This window comes from Sorex araneus, chromosome 3 (genome assembly GCF_027595985.1).
Source record: "Sorex araneus isolate mSorAra2 chromosome 3, mSorAra2.pri, whole genome shotgun sequence".
In the NCBI taxonomy this organism is placed as follows: domain Eukaryota; kingdom Metazoa; phylum Chordata; class Mammalia; order Eulipotyphla; family Soricidae; genus Sorex; species Sorex araneus.
This window is the reverse complement of record NC_073304.1, coordinates 110913772-110931581: the sequence shown is the minus strand read 5'-3', so window position 1 is coordinate 110931581 and position 17810 is coordinate 110913772. Positions and strand designations below refer to the sequence as shown.

The 17810-nt window shown below is 49.2% G+C and overlaps 1 protein-coding gene across 6 annotated transcripts in view; it reads right to left on the bottom strand.

Moving 5' to 3' along the window:
* Positions 1–17810, bottom strand: part of NINL (ninein like) — an 87989-nt gene that overhangs the window by 46806 nt on the left and 23373 nt on the right. For 4 of the 6 annotated variants that reach the window (XR_008629204.1, XM_055131393.1, XM_055131392.1 and 1 more), the window contains one exon: positions 1303–1364. The exons of the other annotated variants lie outside the window; for them this stretch is intronic. The gene's annotated coding sequence lies outside the window, so the exon portion shown is untranslated. The remainder of the gene's footprint in view (positions 1–1302; positions 1365–17810) is intronic. 6 annotated transcript variants of the gene reach the window in all.

The following is a 17810-nucleotide window of genomic DNA, read 5'->3' as shown; positions in this document are numbered from 1 at the left end:
TCACAGCACTCAATAAAAATGGGAAAGGATGAGGGAAACATGCCATCTGTAGCATTAGAGATTTGCAATCTCAACAATATAAAAGTAAGCTGATGTCCAATTTAAAGACATACCAACAAACCTACTTTTCATGTAGACATAGAATCCTTCCTAACACCTTTATGAAGTTAACATTACACTAATACCCAAGCAGACAGACACATCCAGAAAATTTCAGATCAATCCACTGATGAATATCAATGCAAAAATCATTAACAAAATCTTAGCTTAACAGAATCCAACAACATATCAAAAAAACTCATATACCCTGATTAAGTTGGATTCATCCAGGGATGCATGGATGGTTCAACATACTCAAATCAATTAACATAGCATACCACATTCATAAAAATAAAGATAAAAATCATGACCGTATCAAATGATACACAGAAAGTCTTTGACAAGATCCAACATCTATTTTGGATCAAAAAAAAAAAACCTTCAACAAAATAAGGGTGGAAGAAACCTTCTTCAAGATAACAACTGCAATTTATATTAAGACCATAGCCAGGGCTGGAGCAATAGCACAGCAGGTAGGGTATTTGCCTTGCACGCGGCCAACCCAGGTTCGATTCCCAGCATCCCATATGGTCCCCTGAGCACCGCCAGGAGTAACTCCTGAGTGCAAAGCCAGGAGGTAATTCCTGTGCATTGCCGGGTGGGACCCAAAAAGCAAAAAAAAAAAAAAAAAGACCATAGTCATTATCATTCTTTTTTTTTTTTTTTTGCCAATATCATTCTTAATGGTGAAAAACTGAAACATTCCCTCCGAGATCAGGTACAAAGCAAGGATGTTCACTCTCTCCACTTTTATTCAATACAGTATTAGAAGTCCTAGCTACAGAAATCAAGCAAGAAAAACAAATTAAAGGGGCCCAAATTAGAAAAAGATCTCAAATCATCACTATTTGCAGATGACATGATGATATACATAGAAGACCCTAAAGAGTCCACAAAAAAGTTTCTAGAAATAAAAATTTAATACAGCAAAGTGTCCGGCTATTAAGTCAGTACACAAATATTGGTCGCATTCTTATATACAAAAAAAATGAATGCGAAGAGAAAGTGATTAAGGAGTCTATTCCATTTTAAATAGTATCCCAAAACATTAACTATCTAGGAATTGGCTTAACAAAAGACACGGGAGCTCTATGCCACAGAGACTTCAAATCACTTAAGAAAGATACAGAGACGTTATGAAATGGGAAAATACCCCACGTATGCGGACTAGAAGAATCAGTATTATTAAAATGACTGTCCTACCTGAGCAATCACAAAGATTCAATGCAATCCCCTTCTACATTCAGACGACATTCTTCCGGGATCTAGAAAGTCAATAATAAAGTGTATGGAATCAGAAAAGACCATGAATAGCCAAAGCCATACTGAAAAATTAGAAATTGGGAGGTATTTCATTACCTAATTTGGAACTGTATTATAAGGCTACAATGATAAAAACTGCATGGAACTAGAATAAAGACAGGTCCTCTGATCAATGGGTCAGAATCAAAGACCCATGACAAAACCCCATATATAAGGACAGTTAAAATTTTATTTTATTTTATTTTATTTTGCTTTTTGGGTCACACCCAGCGATGCTCAGGGGTTACTCCTGGCTTTGCACTCAGGAATTACTCCTGGCAGTGCTTGGGGGACCATATGGGATGCCGGGGATCGAACCTGGGTCGGCCGAGTGCAAGGCAAACGCCCTACCCACTGTGCTATCGCTCCGGCCCCAAGTTAAAATTTTAATGAAGAAGCTTAAAGCATGAAATAGGGTAAAGATAGCCTCTTCAATAGATGGTGCTGGGAAAATTGATAACTTCCTGAAAGAAATTAAAACTGGATCCATATCTTACACACAACACAAAAGTTCAAATTCAAAGTAGGTCAAAGACCTTGCCATCCGAGCAGAAACTATAATAAAGTACAGTGTGGAAAATAAAGGCAGAACACTTCAAGATTTGGACCTCAAAGTTGTCTTCAGTGATCTGATACTGCCGGCAAAGACAACAAAATGAAAAACAAACAAATGAGACTACATAAAAGTAAAGGACTTCTGCATGGCAATAAAAATATATGGGTTAAAATTAAGATAGCTGATCTTGCCACATTCAACAGAGAAGCGGCAGGCATTCTGGTGAGCAACGCGGCCTGGAAAATGCTCCGGACCCGAATTGGGGCCAGCAACACCGGGGAGCCGGACGGAGGAGGTGCTGCCAGCACACCTTCTCTAGATGGAGCCCTGGCGACACTGAGCAGCAACTAACACGGCTCCGGGATTCGGGACTGGGACACATCCGAGCCGTGCGGCCACGTGACCTTTCCTAAAACCTGAAAACATACAATCTTTTAATGGAAAACTAATTATCAAATACTTCCTTAGTAGGGCTATCTTGTTTGGGGGTATAACTCCCACAACAATAGTGAGTTTTGTGTTGAAATATGGAACGTAATCAAGGTAAAGAGAAAATGAAGTGAAATTCATCAGGGGGTGGGGGGCGGGGGCGGGGGTATACTGGGGATTTTGGTGGTGTAATATGGGCACTGGTGAAGGGATGGGTGTTTGAATATTGTATAACTGAGACATAAGCCTGAGAACTTTGTAACTTTCCACATGGTGATAAAATAAATAATAATAATAATAATTTTTAAAAGTTTTATGATAAAATAAATAAATAAATAAATAAAATAAAGATAGCTAAGTGAACAGAAAAACCATTTGTATCCAACACCTGAGATAAAGGTTGATATCCAGGATGTGTGAAGTACCCACCAAGAGCAGCCACAACACAAAATTCAAAACCCTATCAAAAACGGGTAGAGGAAATGGACAGATACTTGTCAGAGAAAGACAGGCAGATGGCCAGAAGTCCCATGAAAATATGCTCAGCCTCTCTTATCAGCAGAGCAGCCCAAATCAAGACAGCAGGACAGCTCACACCAGTGAACTGTGTTAGGGGCTGGAGGGACGGCTCAGGTGGACCGAACGCCCAGCCCCCGGGGCCCTGGGAGAAGCCAACAGAGGTACAGTTTTCTTGTGAGAGTGATGCAAATGTTCTAAATTGTATTTAGATTACAAATAGTTAAATCCCATAAAATACAAAAAGCTATTAAGCATGTAAAAGCCTTTGCGAGTTACAGAAGCTGTGTGGCATGTATAAGATACTGCAACCCTAGAAAAACATCTAGTGATCTGTGTGATGCTGATACACAGCACCAGTGGTGCCCGCCGAAATGTGGCTTAATTAGCACAAATGGCAGTGCTGGCAGTGAAGCGGGAAATGGGTAAACTTTGTGTGGTAAATTATACATCTGTATAGCTGTTAGAAATAAGAAATAAAAGGCACAGACACAACCAAAAAGCTAATGTCTAACATTTTTAAAACCTAACGTGTTCTTAGAAACTGCTAAGACTGACACCCACATTTTCAGAACTGGGAAAAATGACAAATTGTTTTTAAAAGATTACAAGTGTCCAGAACAGGAGAAAACGCGCACACCTCCCTGACACTGTCCTATCTCCCCAAGATGCCCTCTCCTCTGTCCCAGACCCAGGGCCTTCGCAGGGGACAGCCACGTTAGGTCACTGCACCCGGGGCATGACGGCCACACCCACAGTCATCCACCTACCAATTTGTCCTCCTTTTAACTGTGAGCTGTTACAAGACCTGGATCCAATTTCTACACGAACTGCGTCCTCCCTGCAAAGGCCCCTGAGGGGCGAGGGGGACTGAGGGAAGGGGGCGCCCTCCTCGGACGGTGCGGCCTGGGCAGGAGGCCTTGGCCTCCAGGCTCCTACCTCTTCGGGGTACCTCTGCGCTTTGTCCAGTGGGAGCCACTCCTGGAGGAGGTGGCCCCTGGTCTCCATACCCAGACGTGCCCCTCCTCCACCCCCTCCCACATCACTCCACACCTCCCTCCTGTGCCACTTTACCTGGGCTCTTTTACAGGGGTGGAGTGGCTACCCCCAGAGATGCTCAGGGCTTACTCATGGCCCTATGCCCAGGAAATGTTCCTGGAGGTGCTTGGGGGACATATGGCGTGCAGGGGATTGAACCCAGGTCTGCCATGTGCAAGACAAATGCTTCCCCACTGTACTGTGGCTCCAGCCCCTATGTGGGCTCTTTTTGCCTCTAGGACTTTCATTCCATTTCTGCTTGACTCTTAATGGATTCTAGATCAATGTCTCCGGGTTTCACTTTCTCCCTCTCCTGCTCTTGGGCCAGAAATGGTGATACAAATGTTTCCTTTATTACCCACACAATAGCTGGCAAATTATTGTGCATCAAGGGATATAAATTAATGCACAGGGGTTAAAGAAATTCTATCTTAAATGTCAACAGGCAGAAAGAACGAACACTTGACACTCCAGAATGGACATTTCTTTTTAACCCAGTTTGTGCCTTTCCTTCTGCCCAACTTCATAATACCTTAACACAAAGAATTGGTTTTTTTTTTTTTAATGTTCTCACATGAGAAAAGTCAGGTCAACTTTCATACTAACAGATAGTATTTACAAGGTCCTAGTCTAGCTTACTCTCACACAGCTATCTGTAAATGTGCTTTCATAAAAGAGGAAAAGTTTTAGAAACTAAGATTGTAATACAGTGAATCAGAAATTAATTCAAAGCTGACCAAACAGTGAAAACGAATATATAAAACATTGTCTGTGTGGAGGCTTGTCTGTGTGGGGGCTACACCCAGCAGTGCTCAGGGATTACTTGGCTCTGTGCTTAGGGATCACTCATGGCAGGGGGCTCAGGGACCACACCAGTACCCGGGACTGAACCTGGGTGCCCTACCTACTAGACCAACTCTCATGAGTTTGTTCATTTTTGACTCCACAAAAGAGCACCGTGAGGAGAGTCCTCATTTCCTATACATAGCAGGCAGGTGAGAAGCCGTCTGTTCCTTCCTTAATCAGAGAGACAAGCTTGAGTCTTGTGCTTTTCCCACTGAGGCTGTTTTGCTAGGTGGCCTTGGAGAGTCCCCAGGGCATTATGTATTTTGTGACATGATTCCTTCCCACAACTCCCTGCAAGGTTCTCTGCTTTCTCCAGAGACCCAAGCAGCAGTGCTCCCCTGAATGGTTACTAGGCAACAACCGGGGCTTGAAAGGGTGTTGCTGGTGTCTGTGAGGCAGAGCTGGCGTCTGAGGCCCAGCCACAGCCCCAGCCCCTTGTGTGTGTCTTGAGGCGGGGCTCTCAGATGATCACTCCCGTCATCCCCCAGAAGGTAGTGACTGACGCTTTGCCCAGCTCTACAACACATGAGATGGAGGCGGAGAAGCGGGTCGCTGAAAGGGAAGATGGGCCGGGGAGCACGCGAGAAGGTATCTGCTCTGCACACAGCCAGCTCCAGCCCTGCACCACAGAAGCCCTGCCAGGAGTCATCCCCGCACAGAGACAGGAGAGCACTGTGAACTTGAGTCAGGAGTAAACCACGAGGAGTTGTAGTATCAAAACAAACAAAAACAAGCAAGTAAAGCAAAAAAAAAAAAAAAAGAAAGGGGCTAGAGAGATAGCACAGCGGGTAGGGCGTTTGCCTTGCACGCGGCCGACCCGGGTTCAAATCCCAGCGTCCCATATGGTCCCCTGAGCATAGCCAGGGGTAATTCCTGAGTGCAGAGCCAGGAGTAACCCCTGTGCATCGCCAAGTGTGACCCAAAAAGCAAAAAAAAAAAAAAAAAAACAAGCAAGTAGCTACAAAGGAGGAAGGTGCCATCTTTCCACAAATGCTTGGAGAGTATGTTAGGGGCAGCTAAACTTTTTTTTTAAAGAGATGAGTTGCAAAACCAGTCGCTCAATAAAACATTTTCTGGGCACTTACTAAGCACGGCAGCAGGCCCTCAGGATACTCGCAAACAGAACTGATGAAATGTCACCTCCTGGAGCTTACATTCTAGCAAGGGTAGACAAGTAATACAAGAATACGCCATAATCATTGTCTGGGGACTAGGCGTGGGCCACACCAGGCTACGCTCAGGGCTTATCCATGGCTCTGCAACTGGGGGCACCACTGGTGGGGCTTATGGGACCCTATGAGGTGCCAGGGACCAAACTCAGCCCCACGCAGGGCGAGTGCCTCACTGGCTGTATCAGACATGGGGCCCCTGTAATTATATTTTAGACAGTGCTAAATAGTCTGGAGTGAAGAAGAGAAAAAACAATCTCTTCTGTTAATTTTGGTGTGTGGGGAGGGGCACCTGGGTCACTCTGGCAGAGCCAGCAGTGCAGCAGGGTCGGTCGTGCCCAGGCCAGCCCCTCAGCCCTGTGCCGTCGCTCCGGCCCCCGCGAGCAGGTTCGAATGGGCCTATTTTGGACACGTGGCATGGCAGACCCAGCACCTTTCACAAATGAGGCAAGTGTTCTGCCATGGAGTGAACTCAGGATTCCCTGAGGCCCCGAAAACTCTACTTCCTATTCTTTAAAGGCTAAAATTCCCACAGTGGGGGCGGGGGAAGGGAACGTCTGCCTGTGTTTGTTGGTTCAGGGGCCACGGCAGAGGCGCGCGCTCCACCACTAACCCACACACATCCCCGACCTCAGGAAACACCGACTCAATCCCCAGCCAGCCTTGGGCAGGAGGAATACAGGCCCTCGCCCTGCATGTGACAGACCCCGCTCAGATTCCAGCAAATGTTTGCCAGGCACTGCCAGGAGTGATTCCTGGGCACAGCCAGGAACCCTGAGATCATTTATTTATTTATTTATTTGTCTGTTTATTTATTTATTTATTTTGCCCCTTTTGCGGGGGGTCACACCCGGCGACGCACAGGGGTCACTCCTGACTCTGCACTAAGGAATTACCCCTGGTGGTGCTCAGGGGACCATATGGGATGCTGGGAATCAAACCCGGGTCGGCCACGTGCAAGGCAAACGCCCTACCCGCTGTACTATTGCTCCAGCCCCACTCATATGTTTTTTGAAATAAATAGATATAATTCCATTCCACGCTATCCAAGAGAAACGCATGACGGTTTCTGGAGAAGCTCACAAACTGCTGCCAGTGACTCAGACACTGCACAGCTCGTGCTCGAGCTTCTCTCCCCACAGAGGGGCCCCGAGTGAGAAGAGCACGCGAGCTGGAGAGCCCCTCCCCACTGACCTCCGGCTGGGTGAGGAGGAGCTGCACCTGATGTGCCACAGCACGAGCCGGTCAGTGCTCGGACCAGGCCACACGTGGACCTGCGGAGGTGACCCTGGGGCCCACCAAGCCAGGCCGCACGCCCCAAGTCTGCGCACCAAGAGACACCAGGAAGTCTCTCGGGCTCAGTCTCCCAGCTCCCATGGACACCCTGTCCTAACACCCACCACACCTTCCTTGCTCCAGGGTATGTCCACTGCTCCTGTCCTTGTTTCTTTACAGGGGGTTATTTTGGAGGGGGCAGGTGAGTTGCAGCCATACCAGCTGTGCTCAGGGCTCATTGCTGGCTCCACATTCAGTGCTCCATGGTCAGGGGACCATACGTGTGCTGAGCACCAATCCCAGGTCAGCCATATGCAAGCCAAGCGCCTTTCTCTGGCACCATTTCTCTGGGTCCGCCGTGTTCTGCCTTCCCTGATTTTAACTAAATATTCTGTGATTCCATTTTCTCTTTCTCAGCATAGCAAAATTTCAACATCTACACATGAAAAAAAAAATCCTGGCAAAATTAGAAAGGAACTTCATAAGTGCATAAAGGATATCTAGCAATGGGGCAGAGAGATGATCAAGGGCCTGAGAAGGCCCCGTTCAATCCCCGCAGCTTGAGGGCCCTGAGCGGCCTGGGGCGTCAACATCCAACCTTCCAGCCCTCAAAAAGGGGCTAGGAGCTACAAGGGCAGGAAGTGGGACTCCCTGAGCCCTACCAAGAAGGCCCCCAGAGGTACAAAAAGTCAAAAGCAAAAATACAAGCTTCCAGGTATAAATTAAGTCTGCTGTAACAGTGGCTGACTAATAATACTGTACTGCGTGACTCATGTTACCAGGAAAGTAGAGCTTATAAATTCTTTTAACAAGAAAAACCCTTTTGTAACACACATAGTAATGAATGTCACTAGTGTCACTGTGATCATTTCACAGTATACACAAACTCTGAGTCCTGTGCTGTATGCCTGAAACAAATGTCAATCTCCAATTCCTTTTCCTTGTGGGTCCCTACTGGCAGTGCTCAGATGGGCAGTGCTGGTGTCACCAGGACCAGCCCCAATTGCACTGCGGGGCCAAGTGAAAGGCCCTTCTCACCCGAGCACATGTTCTACTTTCAAACCACATCTCAGGTCTTCGATAGTTAACATTTTTAAAAATTAAGTTGGAGAATTCATATTACCTACTTTCAAGACATTTTAAAAACTACAGTAATCAAAACAATATGGTATGAAGGATAACACTCATATCAATGAAACTGCAGAGAGCATAGAAATAGTCAAACAGTCTCACAAATGTAAATTTTGAAAAGGCTGCAAAGCAATCCAACAGAAAAAGAATGGTTTTTGTAATGGAGATCACTAGGCAATCAAAACCCCAATGCAGGGAGAGGAGGGGGGGGCGGAGGAGTGGGGAAAGGGCTAAACATACCGCATATAAAAATTAACCAATAATATTAGATTAGAAGGAAATCTGGGGAAATCTGTATACCCTGAGTTCTTCAATAAGAAACAAAACAAAATCCCAAAGCACATATCAATAAACTTGTGGAAACTTAACCATTTGCTGTATAAAAGTCCAACTCCAGAAATAAAGCAGCGTATCAAGTTAAATACAGATCCACCATCTCACTCAGTGAGCCCACACCTCACATTCCCGCTAAGGACAGTGAACGCACATTTACATGAACCTGAACACAAATGTTGAAGTGGCCTGTGTGAAACTGTCATTGTCAAAACAGCACCACGCCAAACTGGCTGCACAGCGGGAGGGGTACTTGCCCTGTAGCAGCTGCCCCAGGTGTGGTCCCCGGCCCACCCATGGCTCCCAAGCCCTGCCAGGGGTGACCCTGGAGCATCAGGAGTTAAGCCCTGAGATCAGCCAGATGTGGCCCCAGACAAAAACCAACACCAAACTAGCAACAACACCAAGTCCTCTGGCGGGGTGGGGGGGGAGGGGGGTTGGGCGGTGCACAGGCGCCTCACCAAAGGGGCGTCTTGCCGTCAGGGAAGGAATCGAGACCTCAGGCAAGCTCAGGCGAGGAGAGAGTGTCGGCCGGACATGCGCTGCAGACGCTGTCGGCAAACAGGGATGCTTAGATTCAGGTACAAGCAGCAGCCCATGGGATTCTCACCGCAGTGGCAGTGACCCAGATGTGCGTGTGAAGACACTCAGGAGGGCAGCAGATAACTGAGACACTAGGCATTCTTGTCAGGGCACAGAGGTCATCTTCTAGAAACTTCTGCCCACTGGCCCAGCCTAAAGACTGGGAAAAACAGAATAAGCACATCATGAAGTTTGATAAATTATTCCACTTAGGGTCAAAAATACAGAGGCATTGATATTGAGCTCCCATTTGACCCAGCAATACCACTGCTGGGAATATATCCTAGAGAGGCAAAAAAGTATAGTCGAAACGACATCTGCACTTATATGTTCATCGCAACACTGTTTACAATAGCCAGAATCTGGAAAAAACCCGAATGCCCTAGAACGAATGACTGGTTGAGGAAACTTTGGTACATCTATACAATGGAATACTATGCAGCTGTTAGAAAAAAGGAAATCATGAACTTTGCATATAAGTAGATCGGCATGGAAAGTTTCTTGCTGAGTGAAATGAGTCAGAAAGAAAGAGACAGACATAGAAAGATTGCACTCATCTGTGGAATATAGAATAAAAGAGTGGGAGACTAACACCCAAGAATTGTAGAAATAAGTACCAGGAGGTTGACTCCATGGTTTGGAGGCTGGCCTCACATTCTGGGGAAAGGGCAACTCAGAGAAGCGATCACCAACTACATTGTAGTCGAAGGCCATGTGGGGGAAGGGAGTTGCGGGCTGAATGAGGGCTAGAGACTGAGCACAGCGGCCACTCAACACCTTTATTGCAAACCACAACAGCTAATTAGAGGGAGAGAACAGAAGGGAATGCCCTGCCACAGTGGCAGGGTGGGGTGGGGGGGAGATGGGATTGGGGAGGGTGGGAGGGATGCTGGGTTTACTGGTGGTGGAGAATGGGCACTGGTGAAGGGATGGGTTCCCGAAATTTGTATGAGGGAAGCATGAGCACAAAAGTGTATAAATCTGTAACTGTACCCTCACGGTGATTCACTAATTAAAATAAATTTTTTTAAAAAAGAAATTATAAAAATAAGATGAAGCATTAAAAAAAATACAGAGGCATTTGATGGCGAGCTTCACCAAAGTCATTCCAGCTCGTTTGTGCGGGTCTGTCATATGGACCTCTCAGGGGTCTCGCTCTGGCTCTGGGGCCATCTGTAAGGCACAGCCCCAAGCATGACAAGAGACACCCCAATGGAGCTGGGCGTGGTGGGCCCCTGGGAAGGGGGGAGGGGCGCTGATGCAGAATAGGAGACGGGCTGGAGAAGGCACAGCGGGAGGGCACTTGGCCTGCACGCAGCCAACTTGGTTCAATCTGCAGCATCCCATGTGGTCCCCGTGTCCGCTCAGAGTGGTTCCTGAGTGCAGAGCCAGGAGTAACATGAGCATCACTCAGTGTGGCCCTCAACAAGCAAGCAAACAAATAAAAAGGAGAATGGGAGACCAACAAGGTCCAGAGAACAAGCGCCCCAGGTTTCTCGGGGTAAAACAAGGCAGGGCCCTGCGGCCTGTGTGACAGAGCCAGCCATTGGGCCCTGCGAGGGCGGGATGGTGCATGCGACTGCCCGCGAGGCCAGACACTCCAGGGAAAGACTCAACAGTGACTTTGCTGTTTCGCCTTCAGGTGTTTCCTGGAGGAGACCGATGGAGTCTGCTCTGGTCACAAACACAAGTTTTGCTCTGTCTGTAAGTGCACGCTCCCGGGGCCTGCATTAGCTGGCAGGAGGGGCCCCTCCAGCAGCCTCAGCCTCTGCGCAGAGAGAACGATGCTGCCGAGCCAGCCCAGGACAAGGGGCTGGCGGCCCGCAGGACACTGCTGCTCCTCAGAGGGGACCCGGGAGCCGAGCCTGAGCTGACACCAGGAAAGAGGGTCACACAGGGGGGTCACAGGGGGCACGGGGCCTGCAGCACCTCACACCACCTGCATGAGGAAGGGAGGCAGAGAGGATGAAAGGCCAGAGGAAGAGGAAAATCAAGCAGAAAGCCTGGCATTCTTCACAGAAGCTCATCAAAAGCTCCTACTTGCTTAAGAAAAAAAATAAATCAAACCTGGAGTGAGAAAGGCAGTCCCGTGGCTAAGGCACTTGCCTTGCACACAGGGAGCTGGATTCAGTCCCGGCAACCCATAGGGTTCTCCAAGACCGCCAGGAGGGAATCCAATGGTCCAAAACAAAAAAATCAAGCCCGACAAAAGGGGGAATAACACAGCAAACTACAGAATATGGCGTCAACAGCAACAAGCCACCAGGCTTGCAGACACCCAGAGGAACACTGGGGACACGGCGGGAGGCACGGGCAACAGGGCCATCGAGGCCCTCCCCTCCACACCCAAGCCCAGGCATGGCACGCTTTGCAGGCCTGAGGCTCTAGGCTCAGTCCCAGCACCACCATCCCACCTGCCCTCACCCCCAGGTCCCGGAAGACCACCACCACCACCACCACCACCACTGCCGCCGTCATTAGAACAAAGCAGAGGCAGATGCCTACCGCCGCCCAAGGAAGGAGATTCAGGGGATAAAGCCAGACAGAGCCCGCCAGGAGGGGGCGGGGCAGTGCAGGGAGGTCAGGTCTGGGCAGATGCCCCTTTCTTTTACATTACTTAGGTTCATAAAGTTTTGAGATGAAAGATGGGTTGCAACATTTTGCCATTCTGAATATTTTCTTTGGTGAGCTGTTTTTTTTTGGGGGGGGGGAGTTGCTTTGGTTTGAGGGTCACACCAGGCGGTGCTCAGGGATCACTCCTAGAGGAGATCAGGAGACTTTATATGGTACTGGGGATCAAACCCGGGTCAGCCCCCATGCAAAGCAAGTGTCTTAACCCCTATCCTATTTCTCCAGCTCCAGTATTTTCTTTTTTCTGGTGCAAACTGCTACCACTAATTTTTTATTTTATTTCAGTGAAGTGAAAGAAGTAACCCTCAAGAAGAATTAAAAGGGCACCAACCAGATTTTCTTACCATCCACCTCAACCGTGTAGCTCTCTGGTGACTGTGGCCACTCCTCGCGAGGCTGCTGCTGGCCTATGCTCAATGGCCCTCCAGAGCCAACAGCTCCTCTGGGGAGCTCAGGGCCTGGGTACTCTCCCATGCACTGCACAGCAGACAAGATGTCTATGCATCGGCCTCGCTGCCTCGGAGCCTCAGGGCTGAGGCAGCCTGACTTGACGGGTCCCACCAACTCTGACGGCCTGTCTCATGACAGACATCCCACAGAGAAGTTACGATTTTTCAAAACTTTAGAAGTGGGGCCAGAGAGACAGTGCTGGGCTGGTTTAGGCATCTCCCTCACACAAGGCCTGACGCTGGTTTACCTGGCACTGCCAGGAGTCAGCCCTGAGCTCAGAGCCCAAGGGAAGCTCTAGGCCCCATGAGGTGTGCCTCCCCTCAAAACAAACAAAATTGTGGGGTCTTGGGATTCAGTTTGACAGTAGGAAATTATGTATGTGTAGCCCTGGTTCAATTCCTGGCACCATAAGTTTAAAAAAAAGGAAAAGAAGTTTCATTCTACGAACGTAAACTTCATGACACCAAAACTATAGATCAGGAAAGAAAAGATAAATTTAACTGAAAAACTAAAAATATTTCTCATGAATGAGTCAGGATATGAAATCTGGAATATGTAGGGAAATGTGTTGTCTAGTTCTAAAGCAAACCGGAAAGCCCTAATGCTGAGCAAGAGCTTCGTGTGCGGAAACCTGATCGGAAGCAAAGAAAGGAACTTTCAACAGTTCACTAAATTAAAAGAATACTCCAAACACACACCCCAGGCCCCAAAATTTTAATTCATCTGCTATAAAACAGTGAGACACTTTCCCCGGAATCATAATATAACCATTCTGGCTTCATGTTGGCTATAAAGAGAATAAAAGACAAATAACACCGCTTATAAAAACCTACTTTAAAAAACTAAGTACCGAGGCTGGAGCGACAGTACAGCGGGTAGGGTGTTTGCCTTGCACGTGCTGACTGGGGTTCGATTCCCAGCATTCCATATGGTCCCCCGAGCACTGCGGGAGTAATTCCTGAGTGCAGAGCCAGGAGTAACCCCTGTGCAACTCTGGTGTGACCCAAAAAGAAAAACTATCTAAATTAATTAAATAATTAAGTAAAATCACATGATCAACAAAAACAACAAAAAAATCTAAAAAGCCCATCATAAAATGGGAAGAAGAAATAAACAAGGAGTTCTCTGAGGAAGACCAACAGATGGCCAACAGGCACATGGGAAAATGCTCATGTCACTTATTACTAGGAAAATCCAAACCAAAGGCAATGAAATATCAAAACAAGACGGCAAGTGAGAATGGCACATATCAAAGATATTGGGAACAATCTTTGTTGGCGGGGATGCAGTGCAAAGGAACTCTCGTCCGCTCTAGCGGGAACGCTGTCTGGGTCAATTCCTAGGGAAAACTGTTTGGGGGTTCTCAAGAAACTTAGAATCGGGGTGCATTTGCTCCAGCAATTACACTTTTGGGTACCTATCTCCAAAACAGAAAAACAACCATTCAAAAGGATGTATGAACACCATTATTCACTCTGCAAAGGAGCAGATCTGGAACCAACCTAGATGCCACTGAAGATGAGTGAAGACCGTGAGGCTGTGGTACAGCTACACGGTGGAATTCTACGCAGCCATAAGGGATGACACATATGCAGCAACATAGATGGAACTGGAAGATACCATGTTAAATGCCAGAAGGAGAAGGATAAGTACACGATGACCTCAGTGATGTGTGCTATTTAGAACAGGTGGACGAGGCAATGCGATGCTCTAAAGGGGAGAGACCTACACCACCCTAGGCCCAGAGCAGGAAAGAGATGAGTGGAGGTGGGGAGAAGAGGCATATGAGAAGCAGCAGGGCGGGGCGGGGGGCTCGGGTGCATCCGTGGTGTTGAGAAACGACAGACTCGGTACCTAGACTGCAGCACCCACAGCAGTGGAACTCTGAGACCCAAACTTTCACAACTAAACTTGAAAAGGAGCCAGTGCCCGTGGCGAGGGCAGGCTGAGGGGCAGGGAAGAGGCGGGAACAGCGGCGAGGGGGGCACTGGCGGTGGGCTCTGCAGGGAAGCATGGCCAAAACTCAACTACGAGTAACTTTGTGAATCAGGAGGCTTTAGTAAAAAGGAACTCTGATCTCTCTGCAAACCAGTAATAATAAAACTAAGCACGACTTCCTCTATCATGGAGATTCACCCACTCTCTTGGACAAGCGTCTCACTCTCATTCTCTCGCCCCTTCTATTTCCCTCCTTGCTGACAAATATAACTGTTTTCACTCCAAAAAGCACAACCAAAACTGTGAGTGCAACTCACTCTCTTCTCATTATTATCCCAACTCTTCACTGACACTCTGGCCGTGCGGCTGGGCACTGGAGGCACATCACGCGACCCCCTGGTCTCTGCACTCTGCACGTGCCTGGAGTCCAGGGAACCCAGAGAGACAGAGGATTCTGGGCTTCTGGTCTCCGGCCAACGCCAATACACACTGCTCAGTGGACCTCACAGCAGACCCAGAAATGTCCAGCACTGGCCATCTTAGCTGCTGACCCATGACGCGTTCCAGAAAACCAGACTGCTATTGCTTTCCTGGCAGTTCAGCCAAACAAAACAAACCAGATTAAAGAGAAAAATGTTATATTCCTAGGCTGATGCAGCTTCCCCTGAATTAAGTGGGACACAGAATACTAAATACTAAAAAAAAAAAGACTTGGGATGGGACTATTTTCTTATATTTATTGGAAAGTGTGGGTATTGGGGTCACACCCGGCAGTGCACAGGACTTACTCCAGGAATCACCCCCCCACCAGTGCTCAGGGGATGATATCCAGTGCTGGAGATCAGACCAGGGCGGGCTACATGCAAGGCAAGCACCTGACCCTGCACTATCTCCCGGCCCTGGAACTGCTTTCCAGGCTCCAAGTTTCCATGCCTGACACTCCTGGGTTCAGGGTCTCAGATCTGGGACTGCCACCCCAGAATTCAAACACTACAGTTACTGTGAGTTTTAACGCGCCATCTCAGAGCTTCTTATTACTTTTAAGCTGCCTTGCCCACTTTCTTAACCGACGGAGGAAAACTCGATAAATGGAGAAAATAAGATACAGATTTTGGAACCCAAAACCATCTCAAGAAATAGCGCTAAGGGGGCTGCAGAGACAGTGCAGGGATCACGGCACTTGTCTTACATGTGGCTGGCCCTGGCTCACCCCCAGCATGTCCCCAAGGCACCACCAATGGTCACTCCTGAGCACAGAGCCAGGAGCAGCCCTGAGGGAGGGAGGGATGGAGGGAGGAAGGAAGGAAGGAAGGAAGGAAGGAAGGAAGGAAGGAAGGAAGGAAGGAAGGAAGGAAGGAAGGAAGGAAGGAAGGAAGGAAGGAAGGAAGGAGGCGGGTGGGAAGATGGGGCTGGACGGCAGCATGCTGATACCATCCCTTGCTGAGACTAGCTCATACCCACTTCAGTCGTTCACTCACTCCCAGATGACACTCACTCGTCAATCCCTCCATTTTGGAGCCAACACTGCTGCCAGCCTGGCGTCCACTCCCTGAAGCAGGAGACGGAGGACAGGAGAGCTCTCTGTGGGAGAGCTGGAGTGGAGCCCAGTGTGGACGACGCTCATTGGAAACAGCTGAGGCACGGCGGAGGCAGAGAGCCAAGGGAGAGCGACACTGACCCAAGAGCAGGGCGCGAGGGGCTGCCGGAAGGAGGCCACTGTCCCCCCTCCTCCATCCCCAGAACGAGAGAAAAGCAAGACCACAAAGGCCGAGAGACAGGACAGTGGGTAGAGCGCTGCCTTGCATGCTTCAACCCGGGTTCTACCCTAGGTACTCACTCAGTCCCTCAAGTACGGCCAGGAGTGATCCCCGAGCTCAGTCAAGAGTCAGCCCTGAGCACAGCTGGGTGTAGCTCAACACTGGTGTGGGGGTGGGGATGGGTGCTACGAGCCACAGGAACATCAGCATTCTACATCACCTAAATGCACGCTGCCACGGCGTCCACAGGCAGCGACCGAGAGGAAGGGGTCAGCCACAGCCAGCACAGCGCCAAGACAGCGCTGCCTTCACCCCCACACACACCAGATGTCCTTCAGCTGGGGTTCGTCCGGCCTTGCTTTCAGGGGAGCTCCTGACTCCTCGGTCCGCTGGGGTGCGGGGACACTGCTAGGCCAGAATGCACCAGGTTCCCCCCGGACTGCCCCCCGAGATGCTGGGGAGCTCTGTGGTGCCAGGGAGCAAAACCAGGTCAGGGGCGTGCAGGACACGGGCCTGCACCCCTCTCTCTCCGGGTCCCTCTGAGTTCTGGCCCAGCTGGACACACTCAGACGGCAGTACACGGGCACTTTGTCTCTGCAAGGCCTTGTCCTGCCCTCACGCAAACGGAAAAAGTAGCAAGTACAGTACAGAGAGTGCTCCGAGGCCCTCCCCCAGCTACCACCACTCTTCACCTTGCTTCAGCACACCCAGGCAATTATCCTCTTCCTCCCTCCCTGCCTCCTCCCTGCCTCTGTAAGTGGTTTCAGGCCTTGCCCTGAATGCTCCGGTCTGTATCGCACCTGAACTCCACGGCACAGCCCCAGGCAAGCAGGAGCTTGGAAACACAGACAAGGACCCTTCCCCACCACCATTCCAGCCCTGCTCACTACCTGACTGGCTTCGGGATGCGTCCCTCTGCGCCAGGGCCGGGCTGCCAGGGGCCGCAAAGCCCCTTTAGCCCCTGCCAATTGCAACAGTCCCTCAGTCTCGTGCATCTTCCCAAAGACAAAGACAGTACTCAGGGGCACCGGGGCCCCGCTGCCTGGGTTCAGTGCTCAAGCCTGGACATGCAGAGCTCCTGGGCCCACAGCACCAGGACAGGACCCGGCCCTTGAGGCCAGCATGGGCGCCAGCCCGCAGAGCCATCTTTCCAGTCTGGCCATGTGCTTGAGTTTTTTATTGTAAAATTTTGTTTTTCTGACTTTGGGGCCACACTCAGCAGTGCTCAGGGCCACTCATGGAAGTGCTGGGAGCAGCCTATGCGCTGCCGGGGACCAAACTAGGGTCGGCCCCCGCAAGCAGTGACCTCTACTCTCTCCCAGTCACCAATACTTGGCGTCATGATTTCTGAGGAGCACAGTAGCCTGTACAGTACAGAGAGTGCTCCGTACTTGTGCAATGTCACTCAAATGAAGTGTGTCGATGCCTCTGACTAACAGGCTCAGGTTAGAGTGGGAAGACCACCCTTCCCCACCTCGTGCCCGCGTTACCTGCTGACTGTGGCACCTACTTCAATACACCTGGTCTAGACGATGTATATAGCAGGGCTGTCACCTCTCAGTAATTGAAATCAGGAGAATTTTAAGCAATAATGGCTACAAATAAAAGTCTTGTTTAATGTGTTCAGTCTAAAATAATGAACTCAGAAAGAATTCAAAACCACCAAGAACTACTTAATTTTAAAAACACACAGCAGGGCTGGAGCAAGAGTACAGCAGGCAGGGTGTTGGCCTTGCACGCGGCCCACCCGGGCTCAAT